This window comes from Hordeum vulgare, chromosome 3H (genome assembly GCF_904849725.1).
Source record: "Hordeum vulgare subsp. vulgare chromosome 3H, MorexV3_pseudomolecules_assembly, whole genome shotgun sequence".
NCBI lineage: Eukaryota > Viridiplantae > Streptophyta > Magnoliopsida > Poales > Poaceae > Hordeum > Hordeum vulgare.
This window is the reverse complement of record NC_058520.1, coordinates 436,867,261-436,886,288: the sequence shown is the minus strand read 5'-3', so window position 1 is coordinate 436,886,288 and position 19,028 is coordinate 436,867,261.

Below are 19,028 nucleotides of genomic sequence, written 5' to 3'. Positions count from 1 at the left end.
TTTGAGAATTTTTGGGGAAAAATTATACCGAAGAGGGGACACCAGCTGGGCACAAGCCAACAGGGCACGACCCCCCAGGTCACACCCTAATGGCTTGTGGGGCCCTAGATGGCCCTCTAGCGACCATATTCTCCTATATAGTGTGTTTTACCCTAAAAAATCGTAAGTCATCTTTCAGGGTGAAGCGCCGCCATCTCGAGGCAAAAACCTAGTCATAGGCCCTTTTCCTCTCCGATAGAGAGATTCTGCCGGGGAAACTTCCCTCCGGGAGGCGGAAATCGAAGTCATCGTCATCACCAACAGTTCTTCCTTCTTGGGAGGATGAATCTTCATCAGCATCTTCACCAACACTATCTCATCTCCAACCCTAGTTCATCATATGTATTCAATCTTTGTCTCAAAACCTCACATTCGTACTTGTGGGTTACTAGTTGTGTTGATTACATCTTGTAGTTGATGCTTGTTGGATTACTTGGTGGAAGATATTATGTTCAGATCCTTAATTACTAATATTATACCTCTGATCTTGAACATGTTGATGATGTGTGAGTAGTAATTATTGTTCCTTAGTACATGGAAGAAGTCTTATTATAAGTAATCATGTAAAGTTGGTATTCGTTTGATATATTGATGATATGGATGTTGTTACTTCTCTCAGTGGTGTGATGTGAACGTCGACTACATGATACTTCACCATGTTATGGGCCTAAGAAAATTCACTCTGGCGTAACAAATAGATAATGGGTTGCGAGAGTGACAAAGCTTAAACCCCAATTTATGCGTTGCTTCATGGGGGGCTGATTGGATCCACATGTTTCATGGTATGGTTAAATTTTTCTTAATTCTTCTTTCATAGTTGTGGATTCTTGAGAAAGGGGGTAATCATAAGTAGGTTGTTTTTTCAAGTAAGAACAACACGTAGCACAGGTCCACCCACATATCAAATCATCAAAGTAGCAAACGCGGATCAACTTTATAATGAACATGACTAGAGAGAAATTCCCATGTATCCTCGGGAGCACTTGCTTTATGTAAGATAACTTCCAGACCCGTCCTTTGCTATAAAAAGGATTGGTATACCTTGCTGCACCTTTGCTACAATTTTTCATTGTCACTTGTTACGAATTATCTTGCTACAAAACTATCTATAACTGTTACTTACAACACTTGCAGAGAATTCCTTGCTAAAAACCGCTTATCATTTCCTTCTCCTCCCCATTGGGTTCGACACTCTTACTTATTGAAAGGACTACGATTGATATTCTATACTTGTGGCTCATCAAGACTGTTTTTTGGCGCCATTGCCGGGGAGTGAAGCGCCTTTGGTAAGTGGAAATTGGTAAGGAAACACTTTCAATACGTGCTAAAATTTATTGTTGCTTATCAATATGAACGGTCACCCTTTGAGTGGTTTCTTCGGGGCATCTCTTCCTCGAACAGAAGTTGAGGAAATTGTTCCTCAGCCTTTTTAACTTACTGAAAATATTTACTATAAGATTTCTTCGGGTATGGTAGATAAACTGTTGGCTAATCCTTATAATGGTTCAACTCATCCTGGTTACCATTTGATATATGGCAATGAGATTTGTGGATTGTTTAAGCTTTCATGTCTACCCGAGACAAAGTAAAGAAGAAAAAAATTCCTTTATATTTGGTGGGAAAAGCACTAATGTGGTACAGGCTATTGGATGATATTGGATCATGGGATTGGAATCACTTGAAGCTGGAATTTCATCAGAAGTTTTATCCTATGCACGTAATTCATCATGATCGGAATTTTATTTATAATTTCTGGCCTCATGAAGAAAACAACATCGCTCAAGCTTGCGGGAGGCTTAAATCTATGATGCACACTATCCCCAACCATGAGCTCTCAAAGGAATTGATTATATAGAATTTTTATGCTCGACTTTCTCATGATGATCAAACATTACTCGATGCTTATGTTGTCGGTTCCTATATGAAGGAGACTATTGAATTTAGATGGGATCTTCTAGAAAAGATTAAATGCAACGCTGAAGATTGGGAACTTATTGAAGGTAAAGAATCAGGTATAAAGCTTAACTTTGATTGTGTTAAATATTTCATGGAAATTTCTCCTTTTCATGAGTTTAGCAACAAATATGGCCTTGACTTTGAGATAGTAGCTACTTTCTGCGAATCCTTTGCTACCTATGTTGACCTTCCCAAGGAAAAGTGGTTCAAATATCATCCTCCCATTGAAAAATTACCCGAGGAAACTGTTAGAATTAAGAAGGAAGAAATAATTGTTAACCATGTTGACCTAATTGTTTCTAGTGCTTACATTGAGAAACCTCCTTTCCCTGTTTGGATTGGAGAACATGCTAAGGCTACAATAGTGGTTAATAAGAATTATATTATAACACCTACACCTTTTGAACAAATAAAGGTGGATCCTAATATAGCTATAGTTGAAGATCTCCTAGTTGATAATATTTATTTGCAGGTTATTTATCTCTATGATGAAGCTCCTAGAATTGCAAAACCTATTAGAAACAAATGAGATGAACTAGATAAAAATAAACCACTGGTAGGCACACGTGTCAAATGAGTTAAAATTGGAGATCTTTGCTATCATGGCACGTGTGATATTGGTGCTAGTATTAGTGCTATACGTTTTACATTATATCAAGAAATTATGCATGATATATTACCCTCTGAAATTGAAGATATTGATGTCACTATTAAGCTTGCAGACCGTGATACTATTTCACCACTTGGGATTGTTAGAGATGTTGAAGTCTTGTGCGGAAAAGTCAAGTACCCCACTAATTTCCTAGTACTTGGTTTGGAACAAGATAACTTTTGTCCCATCATATTTGGTAGACCTTTCTTGAATAAGGTTAATGCTGAAATTAATTGTGCTATTAAGATGGTTAAAGTGAGTTTCTGTGATTTTTCTCATGAGTTTAACTTCTCCAAGTTTAGAAAACAACCACATGAAAAAGAATTGCAAAGGATGAAATAATTGGTCTTGTTTCTATCATTGTACCTCCTACCGATCCACTAGAACAATATTTGCTAGACCATGAGAATGATATGAATTTGAGAAAGGAATGAAATATATAAGATACTCCTTGATCAACAACCTATCCTTAAGCATAACTTACTAGTTGAAATTTTAGGTGATCCTCCTCCACCCAAGGGAGATCCCATATTTGAGCTTAAGACTTTACCTGATACTTGCAAATATGCTTATGTTCATGACAAGAAGATATATCCTGTTATTATTAGTGCTAACCTTTCAAAACATGAAGAAAAGAGATTACTCAAAACTCTAAAGAAGCATAGGTCTGCTATTGGATATACTCTTGAAGATCTTGAAGGCATAAGCCCCACTCTTTGTGAGCACAAGATTAACATGGAACGTGACGCTAAACCAGTTGTTGATCATCAAAGCCGTCTCAACCCTGAGATGAAAGAGGTGGTGAGAACTGAAATACTAAAACTTCTGGAAGGAGGTCTAATCTATCCTATTGTTGATAGTAGGTGGGTAAGTCATGTTAATTGTCTTCCTAAGAAAGGTGGTATAAATGTTGTTCCTAATGATAAGAATGAACTTATTCTGCAAAGGATAGTAACTGGTTATAGGATGGTAATTGATCTCACAAAATTAAATAAGGCTACTAGAAAATACCATTACCCCTTACCTTTTATTGTAAAATGTTAGAAAGATTATCTAAGCACACCCACTTTTTCTTTCTTGATGGTGTTGGGGAATGTTGCATGGGAAACAAAAATTTCCTATGCGCACACAAGATCTATCCATGGTGATGACCATCTAGTATTAGTGCATCTACATACCCTTGTAGATCGCTAAGCAGAAGTGTATATAACACGGTTGATGTAGTTGTACGTCTTCGCGATCCAATAATGATCTGTCCCACGATCCTATCACGACCAGTCCCGCGATCTCATCACGTTCCTTCCCGATATAGTGTCGAACGGACGGCACCTCCACGTTCAACACACGTACGGCTCGATGATGTCTCCTCCTTCTTGATCCAACAAGATAGAAAGGATAAGTAGATGGGATCTCAACCAGCATGACGGCATGGTGGAGATGATGGTGGAGCAGTGCCACCAGGGCTTAGCCAAGCACTGCCCGAACCGATCTGAGGAGCAAACGGAGTTATGGGAGAGGTAGGGCTGCCCCCGGGGCGTGGGAATTCGTGTGTTCAGCCCCTCCCTCTCCCCCACTATATATAGGAGGCAAGGAGGAGGCTTGGGTCACAGACCTAGCCCCTCTTCCAAGGAGGGGGCGTGGGCCTAGGGAGGTCTCCTCCCTCCCCAAGGCACCTAGGAGGTGCCTTCCCCTTAAGGGACTCTTCCCTCCCAACTGCATGGACCCTTGGGGGCTGGCCGAACAAGTCTTCGACGCCCCCTTAGAGCCCATGCACGTACTAGGGGCTGGAGGGACCCTTCCGGACTCCTCCGAAACCCTTTGGAACCTTCTGGAACCTTCCAGAAGCTTCCCGGTACAATACCAATAAAACCCGAAACTTTTCCGATAGCCAAAGTTGAACTTCTCATATATAAATCTTTACCTCCAGACCATTCAGGAGCTCCTCGTGACGTCCAGGATCTCATCGAGGACTCCGAACAACATTCAGTCACCAACATACATATCTCAATACTAGTCTAGTGTCACCGAACATTAAGTTTGCAGACCCTGAGGGTTCGAGAACTATGCACACATGACTGAGACACTTCTACGATCAATAATCAATATCGGGACCTGGATGCCCATATTGGTTCCTACATATTCTACAAATATATTTATAGGTTGAACCTCTATGTCAAGGATTCAGTTAATCCCGGATGTTGTTCCCTTTGTCCTTCAGTATGTTACTTGACCCAGATTCGATCGTCGGTATCTCTATACCTAGTTCAATCTCTTTACCGGCAAGTCTCTTTACTCGTTCCATAATATAAGATCATGTGACAAAATCCTTAGTCACATTGCTTGCAAGGCTTGTTGTGATGTTGTATTATCGAGTGGGCCCTGAGATACCTCTCCATCACACGAAGTGACAAATCCCAGTCTTGATCCATGCCAACCCAACAGACACCTTTAGAGATACCTGTAGAGCACCTTTATAGTCATCCAGTTACGTTGTAACGTTTGATAGACACAAGGTATTCCTCCGGTGTCCGGGAGTTGCATGATCTCATGGTCACAGGAACACATACATTGACAGGTAGAAAACAGTAGCAATAAACTGACACGATCATATGCTACATTCATAGTTTGGGTCTTGTCCATCACATCATTCTCCTAATGATGTGATCCCGTTATAAAGTGACAACACTTGTCTATGGCCAGGAAATCTTGACCATCTTTGATCAACGAGCTAGTCAACTAGAGGCTCACTTGGGATAGTGTGTTGTCTATGTATCCACACATGTATTTGAGTTTCCAATCAATACAATTCTAGCATGGATAATAAACGATTATCATGAACAAGGAAATATAATAATGACCAATTTATCATTTCCTCTAGGGCATATTTCCAACAGTCTCCCTCTTGCACTAGAGTCAATAATCTATTTCACATCACTATGTGATTGTAATGAATCTAACACCCATATAGTTCTGGGGTTTGATCATGTCTTGCTTGTGAGAGAGGTTTTTTAGTCAATGGGTCCGAAATGTTTAGATCCGTGTGTACTTCACAAATCCGTATGTCATACTTTAGATCCTTCTACCATGCTTCACTTGGAACAATTTCAATGACTGCTCTACTATATGAATCCGGTTTACTACTTAGAGTTATCCGGATTAGTGTCAATGTTTGCATCGACGTAACCTTTTATGATGAACTCTTTTATCACCTCCATAATCGAGAAAAAAAATACTTAGTCCACTAGTTACTAAGGATAGCTTTGACCACTGTCCAGTGATCCATTCATGGATCACTCTTGTACTCCTTGACAAACTCATGGCAAGGCACTCATCACATGCGGTACACAACATGGCATACTTTAGAGCCTATGGCTAAAGCATAGGGGACGACCTTTGTCCTTTCTCTTTCTTCTGCCGTGGTCGGGCTTTGAGTCTTACTCAATATTCACACCTTAAAACACAGCCAAGAACTCCTTCTTTGGCTGATCTATTTTGAACTCTTTCAAAATCTTGTCACGGTATGTATTCATTTGAAAGTTCTATTAAGCATTTTGATCTATCTTTATAGATCTTGATGCTCAATGTTCAAGTAGCTCAAACTAAGTTTTCCTTTGAAAAACACTTTTCAAACAACCCTATATGATTACCAGAAATTCTACATGATTTCCGATAAACAATATGTCAACCACATATACTCATCAGAAATTCTATAGTGCTCCCACTCATTTTCTTGGAAATACAAGTTTCTCATAAACCTTGTATAAACCCAAAAGCTTTGATCATCACATCAAAGCGTATATTCCAACTCCGAGATGCTTGCTCCATCCCATAGAAGGATCGCTCGAGCTTGCATACTTGTTAGTATCCTTAGGATCAACAAAACCTTCTGATTGTATCACATACAAGATTTCCTCAAGGAAATCGTCGAGGAAACAATGTTTTGACATCCATCTACAAGATTTCATAATTGAGAAATGCAGCAATTGCTAACATAATTCCAACAAACTTTTAGCATCGCTATGAGTGAGAAAGTCTCATCATAGTCAACTCTTTGAACTTGTCGGAAACATCTTTGCGACAAGTCAAGCTTTATTAATGGTGACATTCACCATCATCATCTGTCTTCCTTTTAAACATCCACTTCTACTTAATAGCCTTACGACCATCAAGTAGTTCTTCCAAAGTCTACACTTTGTTTTCATACATGGATCCAGTCTCGGATTTCATGGCCTTCATCCATTCGTTGAAATCCGGGCCCACCATCGCTTCTCCATAGTTCGTAGGTTCATTGTTGACCAGCAACATGACCTCTAAGACAGGATTACCGTACTACTGTGGAGCAGTACGTTTCCTTATCGACCTATGAGGTTTTGTAGTAACTTGATCCGAAGGTTCATTATCACCATCATCAGCTATCCACTTCAAATAGTGTAGGCGCCACAGGAACATCTTCGTGCGCCCTGCTACTCATTGGTTGAAGTGACGGTTCAATAACCTCATCAAGTTTCCACCATCCTCCCACTCAATTCTTTCGAGAGAAACTTTTTCTCGAGAAAGGACCCTTTTCTGGAAACAAACACTTTGCTTTTGGATCTGAGATAGGAGGTATTCCCAACCGTTTTGGGTATCCCATGGAGATGCATTTACCCGCTATGGGTTCGAGATTATCACGCTGAAACGTTTTCACATAAGCGTCGCAGCCCCAAACTTTTAAGAAACAACATCTTAGGTTTCCCCAAACCATAGTTCATATGGTGTCATCTCAATGGAATTACATGGTGCCCTATTTAAATTGAATGCAGTTGTCTCTAATGCCTAACCCAAAAACGATAGTGGTAATTTGATAAGAGACATCATAGTATGCACCATATCCAATAGGGCGCGGCTATGACGTTCGAACACACCATCACACTATGGTGTTCCAGGTGGCATGAGTTGTGAAACAATTTTTTACATTGTCTTAAATGTTTACCAAACTCACAACTCAGATGTATATTTACCTCCATGATCACATCGTAGATCTATTATCCTCTTGTCACAACGATCTTCAACTTCACTCTGAAATTGTTTGAACTTTTCAATATTTCAGACTTTGTGATTCATCAAGCAAACACACATGTATCTACTCAAATCATCAGTGAAGAAAGAACATAACGATATCCACTACGTGCCTCAACACTCATTGGACTGCATACATCAAAATGTATTATTTCCAACAAGTCATTTGCTCGTTCCATCTCACTGAAAATGAGGCCTTCAGTCATCTTGCCCACGTGGCATGATTTGCATGTCTTAAGTAATTCAAAATCAAGTGAGTCTAAACGATCCATTTGCATGGAGTTTCTTCATGTGTTTACACCAATAGGCATGGTTGGCATGTCTCAAACGATTCAAAAACGAGTGAGTCCAAAGATCCATCGGCATGGAGCTTCTTCATGCATTTTATACCAATATGACTCAAGAGACAGTGCCACAAGTAAGTGGTACTATCATTACTACTTTGTATCTTTTGGCATCAATATTATGAACATGTGTATCACTACGATCGAGATTCAGTAAACCATTCATTTTAGGTGCAAGACCATTGAAGGTAATATTCAAGTTAAATAGAGCAATCATTATTCTCTTTAAATGAATAACTGTATTGCAATAAACACAATCTAATCATGTCTATACTCAACACAAACACCAAATAACAATTCTTTGTTGGAAATATGCCCTAGAGGCAATGATAAAATAGTTATTATAATATTTCTTGTTTCAAGATAATCGTTTATTATCCATGCTATAATTGTATTGAATGAAAACATAGATACATGTGTGGATACATAGACAAAACAATGTCCCTAGCAAGCCTATAGTTGGCTAGCGAGTTGATCAAGGATGGTTAAGGTTTTCTGACCACATGCAAGTGTTGTCACTTGATAACTGGATCACATCATTAGGAGAATCATGTGATGGACAAGACCCATATTATAGACATAGCATGTGATCGTGTCATTTTGTTGCTACTGTTTTCTGCGTGTCAAGTATTTGTTCCTATGACCATGAGATCATGTAACTCACTGACATCGGAGGAATACCTTGTGTGCATCAAACGTCACAACGTTACTGGGTGACTATAAAGATGCTCTACAGGTATCTCCGAAGGTGTCCGTTGAGTTAGTATGGATCAAGACTGGGAATTGTCACTCCGTGTGACGGAGAGGTATCTCGGGGCCCACTCGGTAATACAACATCACACACAAGCCTTGCAAGCAATGTGACTTAAGTGTAAGTCATGGGATCTTGTATTACGGAACGAGTAAAGAGACTTGCCGGTAACGAGATTGAAATAGGTATGCGGATACGGACGATCGAATCTCGGGCAAGTAACATACCGAAGGACAAAGGGAATGACATACGGGATTATATGAATCCTTGACAGTGAGGTTCAACCGATAAGATCTTCAGAGAATATGTACGATCCAATATGGACATCCAGGTCCCGCTATTGGATATTGACCGAGGAGTGCCTCAGGGCATGTCTACATAGTTCTCGAACCCGCAGGGTCTGGACACTTAAGGTTTGATGATGTTTTAGTATAGTTGAGTTATATGTGTGGTTACCAAATGTTGTTCGGAGTCCCGGATGAGATCACGGACGTCATGAGGGTTTACGGAATGGTCCAGAAACGAAGAGCGATATATAGGATGACTTCATTTGGTTACCGGAAGGTTTTCGGGCATTACCGGGATTGTACCGGGAATGTCGAATGGGTTCCGGAAGTTCACCGGGAGGGGGGCAACCCACCCGAGGGAAGCCAATGGCCCTAGGGGTGGCGCACCAGCCCTTAGTGGGCTGGTGGGACAGCCCAAGAGGGCCTATGCGCCAAGGAAAGAAAACCAAAGAAAAATAAAAAAAGAGGTGGGAAGGAAGAGAAGGACTCCACTTTCCAATCCTAATTGGAGTAGGATTGGAGTAGGACTCCTCCTCTCCCTTGGCCGGCGCACCCTTGAGGGCTTGGGCAAGCCTCCTCCCCTCCCTCCTATATATAGTGGTGATTTACGGCTAATTTGAGACAACTTTTGCCACGTGCAACTCAGATCTAGACACCATAGTTTTACCTCTAGATCGTATTTCTGTGGAGCTCGGGCAGAGCCCTGCTGGAGTAGATCCTCACCAACACCGGAGCATCGTCACACTGCCGGAGAACTCATCTACTTCTCCGTCTTGCTTGCTGGATCAAGAAGGCCGAGATCATCGTCGAGCTGTACGTGTGCTGAACGCGGAGGTGCCGTTCGTTCGGCACTAGATCGGAGCAGGTCGTGGGACGAATCATGGGACGGTTCGCGGGGCGGATCGAGGGACGTGAGGACGTTCCACTACATCAACCGCATTTCTTAACGCTTCCTGCTGTGCGATCTACAAGGGTACGTAGATCCAAATCTCCTCTCGCAGATGGACATCACCATGATAGGTCTTCGTGTGCGTAGGAAATTTTTTGTTTCCCATGCAACGTTCCCCAACAGGTGATGACCATCTACGAGAGGGGAGAGTGCAACTACATACCTTTATAGATCGCTAAGCGGAAGCGTATATAACGCGGTTGATGTAGTCATACATCTTCGCGATCCAATCACGATCCGTCCCGCGATCCTATCATGATCCTTCCCGCGATCTCATCATGTTCCTTCCCGATCTAGTGCCGAACGGACGGCACCTCCGTGTTCACCACACGTACGGCTCGCTGACGTCTCCTCCACCTTGATCTAGCAAGATAGGAAGGAGAAGTAGATCGGATCTGAACCAGCATGACGACATGGTGGAGATGATGGTGGAGCAGTGCCAGCAGGGCTTCGCCAAGCGCTGTTGAAACCGGTCTGAGGAAAAACGGAGTTATGGGAGAGGTAGGGCTGCCCCCGGGGCGTAGGAATCGGTGTGTTCAGACCCTCCCTCCCCACCCACTATATATAGGAGGCAAGGAGGAGGCTTGGGTCACAGCCCTAGCCCCTCTTCCAAGGAGGGGGCGTGTGCCTAGGGAGGTTTCCTCCCTCCCCAAGGCACCTAGGAGGTGCCTTCCCCTTTAGGGACTCTTCCCTCCCAACCTCATGGGCTGGCCCAACAAGGCTTGGACGCCCCCTTACATCCCATGCACGTCCTAGGGGCTGGAGGGACCCTTCCGGACTCCTCCAGAACCTTCTGGAACCTTCCAGAAGCTTCTCGGTACAATACCGGTAAAACCCAAAACTTTTTCGGTTGCCAAAATAGGACTTTCCATATATAAATCTTTACCTCCATACCGTTCCAGAGCTCCTCGTGACGCCGGTATCTCATACGGGACTCCCAAAAACATTCGGTCACCAACGTACATATCCTAATACTACTCTAGCGTCACCAAACGTTAAGTGTGCAGACCCTGCGGGTTCGAGACCTATGCACACATGACCGAGACACTTCTACGCTTAATAACCAATAGCGGGACCTGGATGCCCATATTGGTTCCTACATATTGTACAAAGATCTTTCTCGGTTGAACCTCTATGTCAAGGATTCAGTTAATCCCGTATGTTGTTCCATTTGTCCTTCGGTATGTTACTTGACCAAGATTCGATCGTTGGTATCTCTATACCTAGTTCAATCTCGTTACCGACAAGTCTCTTTACTCGTTCCATAATACAAGATCCTGTGACTAAATCCTTAGTTGTGATGTTGTATTACCGAGTGGGCTCTGAGATACCTCTCCATCACATGGAGTGACAAATCTCAGTCTTGATCCATGCCAACCCAACTGACACCTTCAGAGATACCTGTAGAGCACCTTTATAGTCACACAATTACGTTGTAACGTTTGATACACACAAAGTATTCCTCCGGTGTACGGGAGTTGCATGATCCCATGGTCATAGGAATAGATACATTGACATGCAGAAAACAGTAGCAATAAACTGACATGATCATATGCTACGTTCATAGTTTGGGTCTTGTCCATCACATCATTCTCCTAATTATGTGATCCCGTTATCAAGTGACAACACTTGTCTATGGCCAGGAAACCTTGACCATCTTTGATCAACGAGCTAGTCAAAATAGAGGCTCACTAGGGATAGTGTGTTGTCTATGTATCCACACATATATTGAGTTTCCAATCAATACAATTCTAGCATGGATAATAAACGATTATCATGAACAAGGAAATATAATAATAACCAATTTATCATTGCCTCTAGGGCATATTTACAATAGATGGATACTCTGGATTCTCTCAAATACTTATGTCAAAAGAGGACCAAGAGAAACTTCCTTTACTTGCCCCTTTGGAACTTATGGTTATAGGCGTATGCCTTTTGGTCTATGCAATGCACCTGCTACCTTTTAAATATGTATGGCTGCTATATTCTTTGACTTTTGTGAAAAGATTGTTTGAGGTTTTCATGGATGATTTTTCCTTTTACGGGACTTCATTTGATGATTGCTTGAGAAACCTTGATCGAGTTTTGCAGATATGTGAAGAAACTTTTCTCATCTTGAATTGGGAGAAGTGCCACTTTATGGTAAATGAAGGTATAGTTCTTGGGCATACAATTTCTGAACGGGGTATTGAGGTGGATAAGGCCAAAGTTGATGCGATAGAGAAAATGCCTTGCCCAAAAGATATCCAAGGTATAAGAAGCTTCCTTGGTCATGCTGATTTCTATAGGCGGTTCATTAAAGATTTCTAGGCCATTAACTAATCTTCTCCAAAAATATGTTCCTTTTGTTTTTTATAATGATTGTGTAGAAGCCTTTGAAGTACTTAAGTAAGCCTTAATTTCCGCACCTATTGTTCAACCACGTGATTGGAACTTACCCTTTGAAATTATGTGTGATGCTAGTGATTATGTTGTTGGTGGTGTTCTAGGGAAAAGAGTGGACAAGAAATTGAATGTTATTCATTATTCTAGTAATACCCTAGATGCTTCTCAAATAAATTATGCTACTACTGAAAATGAATTTTTAGCAGTTGTGTTTGCATGTGATAAGTTTAGGCCCTACATTGTTGATTCTAAAGTAACTATTCACATTAATCATGTTGTTATTAAATATCTTATGGAAAATAAATATGCTAAGCTTAGACTCATTAGGTGGGTACTTTTACTTCAAGTGTTTGATTTGAATATCGTTGATAGAAAGGGAGCTCATAATCCTGTAGCAGATAACTTGTCTAGAATGGAAAATGTTCTTGATGACCCACTACCTATTGACGATAATTTTCCTCATGAGAAACTTGCTGCTATTAATACTTCATGTATCTCTCCTTGGTATGCTGATTATGTTCATTTCATTGTTGCCAAATATATCCCACCTAGCTTCACTTATCAACAAAATAAAAAAAAGTTCTTCTTTGATCTACGACATTACTTTTGGGATGACCCATATCTTTATAAAGAAAGAGTAGATAGTGTTATTAGACATTGTATACCTGAGCATGAGTAGGAACAAATTCTATGGAAGTGTCATTTCGGGGCCTACGGAGCACACCACGCTGGTGACGGAACTGCACCCAAGGTATTACAATCCCGTTTCTATTGGTCTAATCTATGTGTGAGTATATGTAAATGTCTGAGTTTGTACAGTGTTCCTAATTTTTAATATTACTAACTAAAAATGATTTTTGTGCGAAATATGTGTATATATAAGTTTATGATATTTGAAAATGCATTGTTAGTAGTTGTTGGTTCCATGTTTCGAGGTTGTAGTGGGGTTGCGACAACAGAACTCGTTGCCTTTAATCCCACACCCTACATCTAGCGCGAATAGAAAAATAGAGAATTAAAATGTAATACTCATCTCAGTTATATAAGACTTTGGTTTATATTATGTCAAAGAGATTTGAGTGAATAATACATTTTTTCTGAAATGCAGCACAAAAGGATTTTGAGGAAAGCTTCTTATAAAAACCCCAAATATACAACCTACACTTTTTCTCTTGGATTCACCTCGCTTTATACAACTGAGAGAGGAACGAAAGCGAAGAGAGAGAACATATCTAGTGCACCAGTCAAACTTGTGTACCAGAAGCACTTATGCCTTTTGAGTCATTGGATATAAAACAAAGGGTTTGGAGCAGGCTAGACGAAGGATTGGTAGAACATTTGTGAAAAGGATTTGATACCATGATAAAAATCAAACTCCGCTTCATTCTTTCATCTTCCATCATTGAATAATTGTTTTTTAGTTCTTTCTCCAAACATAGATACATCCACATTTGTTGAACCATACGTCTCATTTTGATATTTCTTTGAAAATAATTTTTGTTTGATGAGATATTCGAAAGAAGATCAACATTGAATATTTCTTCACTTGTTTTCTCAAAATGAACTGTAACTTTTTATAAATTCTTTACTTCCTCGATCTATATTAATTGCCCTCAAACAGATGTAGATAGCATTGAAATATTGAAAGCACATATGCTTCCTTGGTGATTTTGATAATTCATGACAACATACATTGCCTCTTGGACTAACACTTTTACCTACATATTTTAGGTTTAGTCCATGAAGAACAATGGCTTAAGGTTTATGTGGAAATGCCCCTGGATGAAAGAAAGGAATAATATTGGCTCAAGCTTCAAGCTAGAAGACTCTTCATTTTATATTTGTGAGAAATCACTTTCGAGTCCATAGGAAATGCAATACTATTAAAAAGGGGTGAGGTAGTAAAATGAACTCATTGCTCAAATGCTCAAAGTTAACCACCAAAACACTCAGTCATTTTTCCCACATATCTAGTCTGTCAAGTTCCACATACAAAAATTCGGTGTCACCAACATTGCCTCATTGGACCCACCGAGTTTGAACCTAAGACAAAACCCTAGCCATTCCCACCAAATCAGTGCAACCGAAACTGCATCGGTGCTACCAAGTTTAGTGTGACCAACATTCCGTTTCTAAGATACACGAAATCGGAATTTTCGAGTTTGAGTATTGGTGCCACCGAGTTTGGCCATCTGACCATTAGTCACCTTTTCGGTGCCACTGAGTTCTATATATCGGTCTCACCGAGATTCAAAGTTCACACTTTTAGTACTAATCGATACCACCGAGTTGTCCACTTCAGTGTCAACGAGTTTGCAATTTTGTGTGTAACGGTTGGATTTTTGCTGTTGTCTATATATACCCCTTCAACCACCTCTCGTTCGTGGGAGAAGCACTGAGAATACACACTTTATTTCCAGATCAATTTTCTGAGAGAGAACCACCTACTCATGTGTTGAGACCAACATATTCAAATCCAATCATTTGAAACTTGATCTCTAGCCTCCCCAAACTGCTTTCCACCAAATCAACCTCTCCTACCCATGCATATTCCATGAGAGAGAGAGATTTGTGTTGAGGATACTATTTTTAGAAGCACAAGAACAAGGAGTTCATTGATCTACCCGATCTATTACCTTTTGGAGGGTGGTGCCTCCTAGATTGGTTAGGTGTCGCTTGGGAGCCTCCTACTTTGTGTTGTGGAGTTGAACCAAGATGTTTGTAAGGGCAAGGAGATCACCTACTTTGTGAAGATCTACTGTGAGTAAGGCTAGTCCTTCGTGGACAAAAGCCGTGGTGGGATAGACAAGGCTACTTCTTTGTGGACCCTCTGTGGGTGCAGCCCTTCGTGGACTCTCGCAGTCGTTACCCTCCGTGGGTTGAAGTCTCCACTAACATGGATGTACGATAGCACCACCTATCGGAACCATGCCAAAAATCGCTGTGTCAACCCCTTGTGTTTCATCTCCTAAATTCTACTCCTTTACATGTGCAAAGTCTTTACTTTTCCGCTGCCATATATGTTGACTAGCATGTGTAGGGTGCCTAGGCTTGTTAGAACTGCTAGATTTCTGCCCTCCTAGAAATTGGGTTAGGCTAGAAATTTTATCTTGACAAGTAGTCTATTCACCCCCCTCTAGACACATCTTCTATCGATCCCTCAGTTGGTATCAGAGCAAGGTCTCCAAAACCTTGGTTTAACAACCATTGGAGGAAGATGAATGTGACTGGTTCCCAGATTTTTAGTTGTAGAGTGCCTATTCTTGATGGGGAGTACTTTAGACAATGGAAAGATGAAATGCTTGTTATATTCGATGAGTTCCATTTGTGCAAGTATGTTGAATATCCCTATGCGCCTCCCATTGACCCCATACATCCTTCTCATGATGATGAAGTTAACATGCTTGGTAACCTTAACACTGTCAATCTTATCATCAGAGGTTTACCAAGAAATGTGCTTAATCAGTTGCAAAACTTTGAGTGCGCTCATACTTTGCGAAAAGACTTAAGAAAAGATATCCAAATTATTAATTGAAAAATATTCATATCATTTTCCACAAATGTATTGCTTTATACAAAATGAAGCCAACCGATCCTAACTTCGATAAATGCCTATTTGAGCTTCGTGACCTCATGCGTGCTAAAGGAGATGTCATTACTATTAACAATATCATTGTTGAAGCCATTCAAAGGCATAAACATGAACATTGTCATAGTCAAATTTTTGATGAAATTCTTGTTTCTTATGATAAGGGAACTTCATCCGATGATGACAATGTGGAGCATGGCTACTACAATGAAGATGAAGAAATTGGCATCGAATATGAGAAGACCATGAGGAACCTTAGTATTATGGCTAACCTTAAAGACTACATGGCCGGTGGAAAAGAGTGGGTTCTCGACAGTGGATGCACTGATCACATGACCGGAGATAAAGACATGTTCCATGGAATCACACCGAATCATGGACCTCGAAGGTATGTAACTTTTGGAGACAATTCCAAAGGTAAGGTACTTGGTCTCGGTAAGGTGGTTGTATCTCATGACAGTTCTATTCAGAATGTAATGCTAGTAGAATCTCTTGGCTACAATCTACTTTCCGTATCTAGACTAGTAGATTTCAGTATCGATGTGCTATTTACGAAAGTTGAATGCCGAGTATTTTGTAGCGACAATCACAACATCGTCTTTACTGGTTTCCGTAGAGGTGATCTATACATTGTTGATTTCTCTAAGATTTCCAAACCCCGTGCATGCCTTGTTGCAAAATCTTCTAAAGGTTGATTATGGAATAGAAGGCTTGGACATGTTGGTATGCGTAATCTTGACAAACTTATCAAAGGTGATCATATTCTTGGTGTTAAAGATGTTATCTTTGACAACGATAGACTTTGTAGTGTCTGTCAAGCAGGAAAACAAGTTGGTGGAAGTCATCCCATGAAGAAATCATGACCACAAGAAGACCCCTCTGTTGGGGAACGTCGCATGGGAAACAAAAAATTTCCTACGCGCACGAAGACCTATCATGGTGATGTCCATCTACGAGAGGGGATGAGTGATCTACGTACCCTTATAGATCGTACAGCAGAAGCGTTAGAGAACGCGGTTGATGTAGTGGAACGTCCTCACGTCCCTCGATCCGCCCTGCGAACAATCCCGCGAACAGTCCCACGATCTAGTACCGAACGGACGGCACCTCCGCGTTCAGCACACGTACAACTCGACGATGATCTCGGCCTTCTTGATCCAGCAAGAGAGACGGAGAGGTAGAAGAGTTCTCCGGCAGCGTGACGACGCTCCGGAGGTTGGTGATGATCTTGTCTCAGCAGGGCTCCGCCCGAGTTCCGCAGAAACGCGATCTAGAGGAAAAACTATGGAGGTATGTGGTCGGACAGCCGTGAGAAAGTCGTCTCAAATCAGCCCTAATTGCTCCATATATATAGGAGGAGGGAGGGGGACCTTGCCTTGGGGTCCAAGGGACCCCCAAGGAGTCGGCCGAGCCAAGGGGGGGAGGACTCCCCCCCAAACCGAGTTGGACTTGGTTTGGTGGGAGGAGTCCCCCTCCCTTCCCACTTCCTCCCCCTTTTTTTTCTTTTTCCTTTGATTTCTTTTTCTTGGCGCATAGGCCCCCTTGGGGCTGTCCCACCAGCCCACTAAGGGCTGGTGTGTCTCCCCAAAGCCTATGGGCTTCCCCGGGGTGGGTTGCCCCCCCCCCCGGTGAACTCCCGGAACCCATTCGTCATTCCCGGTACATTCCCGGTAACTCCGAAAACCTTCCGGTAATCAAATGAGGTCATCCTATATATCAATCTTCGTTTCCGGACCATTCCGGAAACCCTCGTGACGTCCGTGATCTCATCCGGGACTCCGAACAACATTCGGTAACCAACCATATAACTCAAATACGCATAAAACAACGTCGAACCTTAAGTGTGCAGACCCTGCGGGTTCGAGAACTATGTAGACATGACCCGAGAGACTCCTCGGTCAATATCCAATAGCGGGACCTGGATGCCCATATTGGATCCCACATATTCTACGAAGATCTTATCGTTTGAACCTCAGTGCCAAGGATTCGTATAATCCCGTATGTCATTCCCTTTGTCCTTCGGTATGTTACTTGCCCGAGATTCGATCGTCAGTATCCGCATACCTATTTCAATCTCGTTTACCGGCAAGTCTCTTTACTCGTTCCGTAATACAAGATCCCGCAACTTACACTAAGTTACATTGCTTGCAAGGCTTGTGTGTGATGTTGTATTACCGAGTGGGCCCCGAGATACCTCTCCGTCACACGGAGTGACAAATCCCAGTCTTGATCCATACTAACTCAACTAACACCTTCGGAGATACCTGTAGAGCATCTTTATAGTCACCCAGTTACGTTGCGACGTTTGATACACACAAAGCATTCCTCCGGTGTCAGTGAGTTATATGATCTCATGGTCATAGGAATAAATACTTGACACACAGAAAACAGTAGCAACAAAAGGACACGATCAACATGCTACGTCTATTAGTTTGGGTCTAGTCCATCACATGATTCTCCTAATGATGTGATCCCATTATCAAGTGACAACACTTGCCTATGGCCAGGAAACCTTGACCATCTTTGATCAACGAGCTAGTCAACTAGAGGCTTACTAGGGACAGTGTTTTGTCTATGTATCCACACAAGTATTATGTTTCCAATCAATACAATTATAGCATGGATAATAAACGATTATCATGAACAAAGAAATATAATAATAACTAATTTATTATTGCCTCTAGGGCATATTTCCAACAGTCTCCCACTTGCACTAGAGTCAATAATCCTGTTCACATCACCATGTGATTCCAACGAATCCAACACCCATATAGTTATGGGGTCTGATCACGTCTTGCTCGTGAGAGAGGTTTTAGTCAACGGTTCTGAAACTTTCAGATCCGTGCGTTCTTTACAAATCTTTATGTCATCTTATAGATGCTGCTACTACGTGCTATTCGGAAATGCTCCAAATATCTACTCTACTATATGAATCCGTTTCACTACTCATAGTTATTCGGATTAGTGTCAAAGCTTGCATCGACGTAACCCTTTACGACGAACTCTTTAACCACC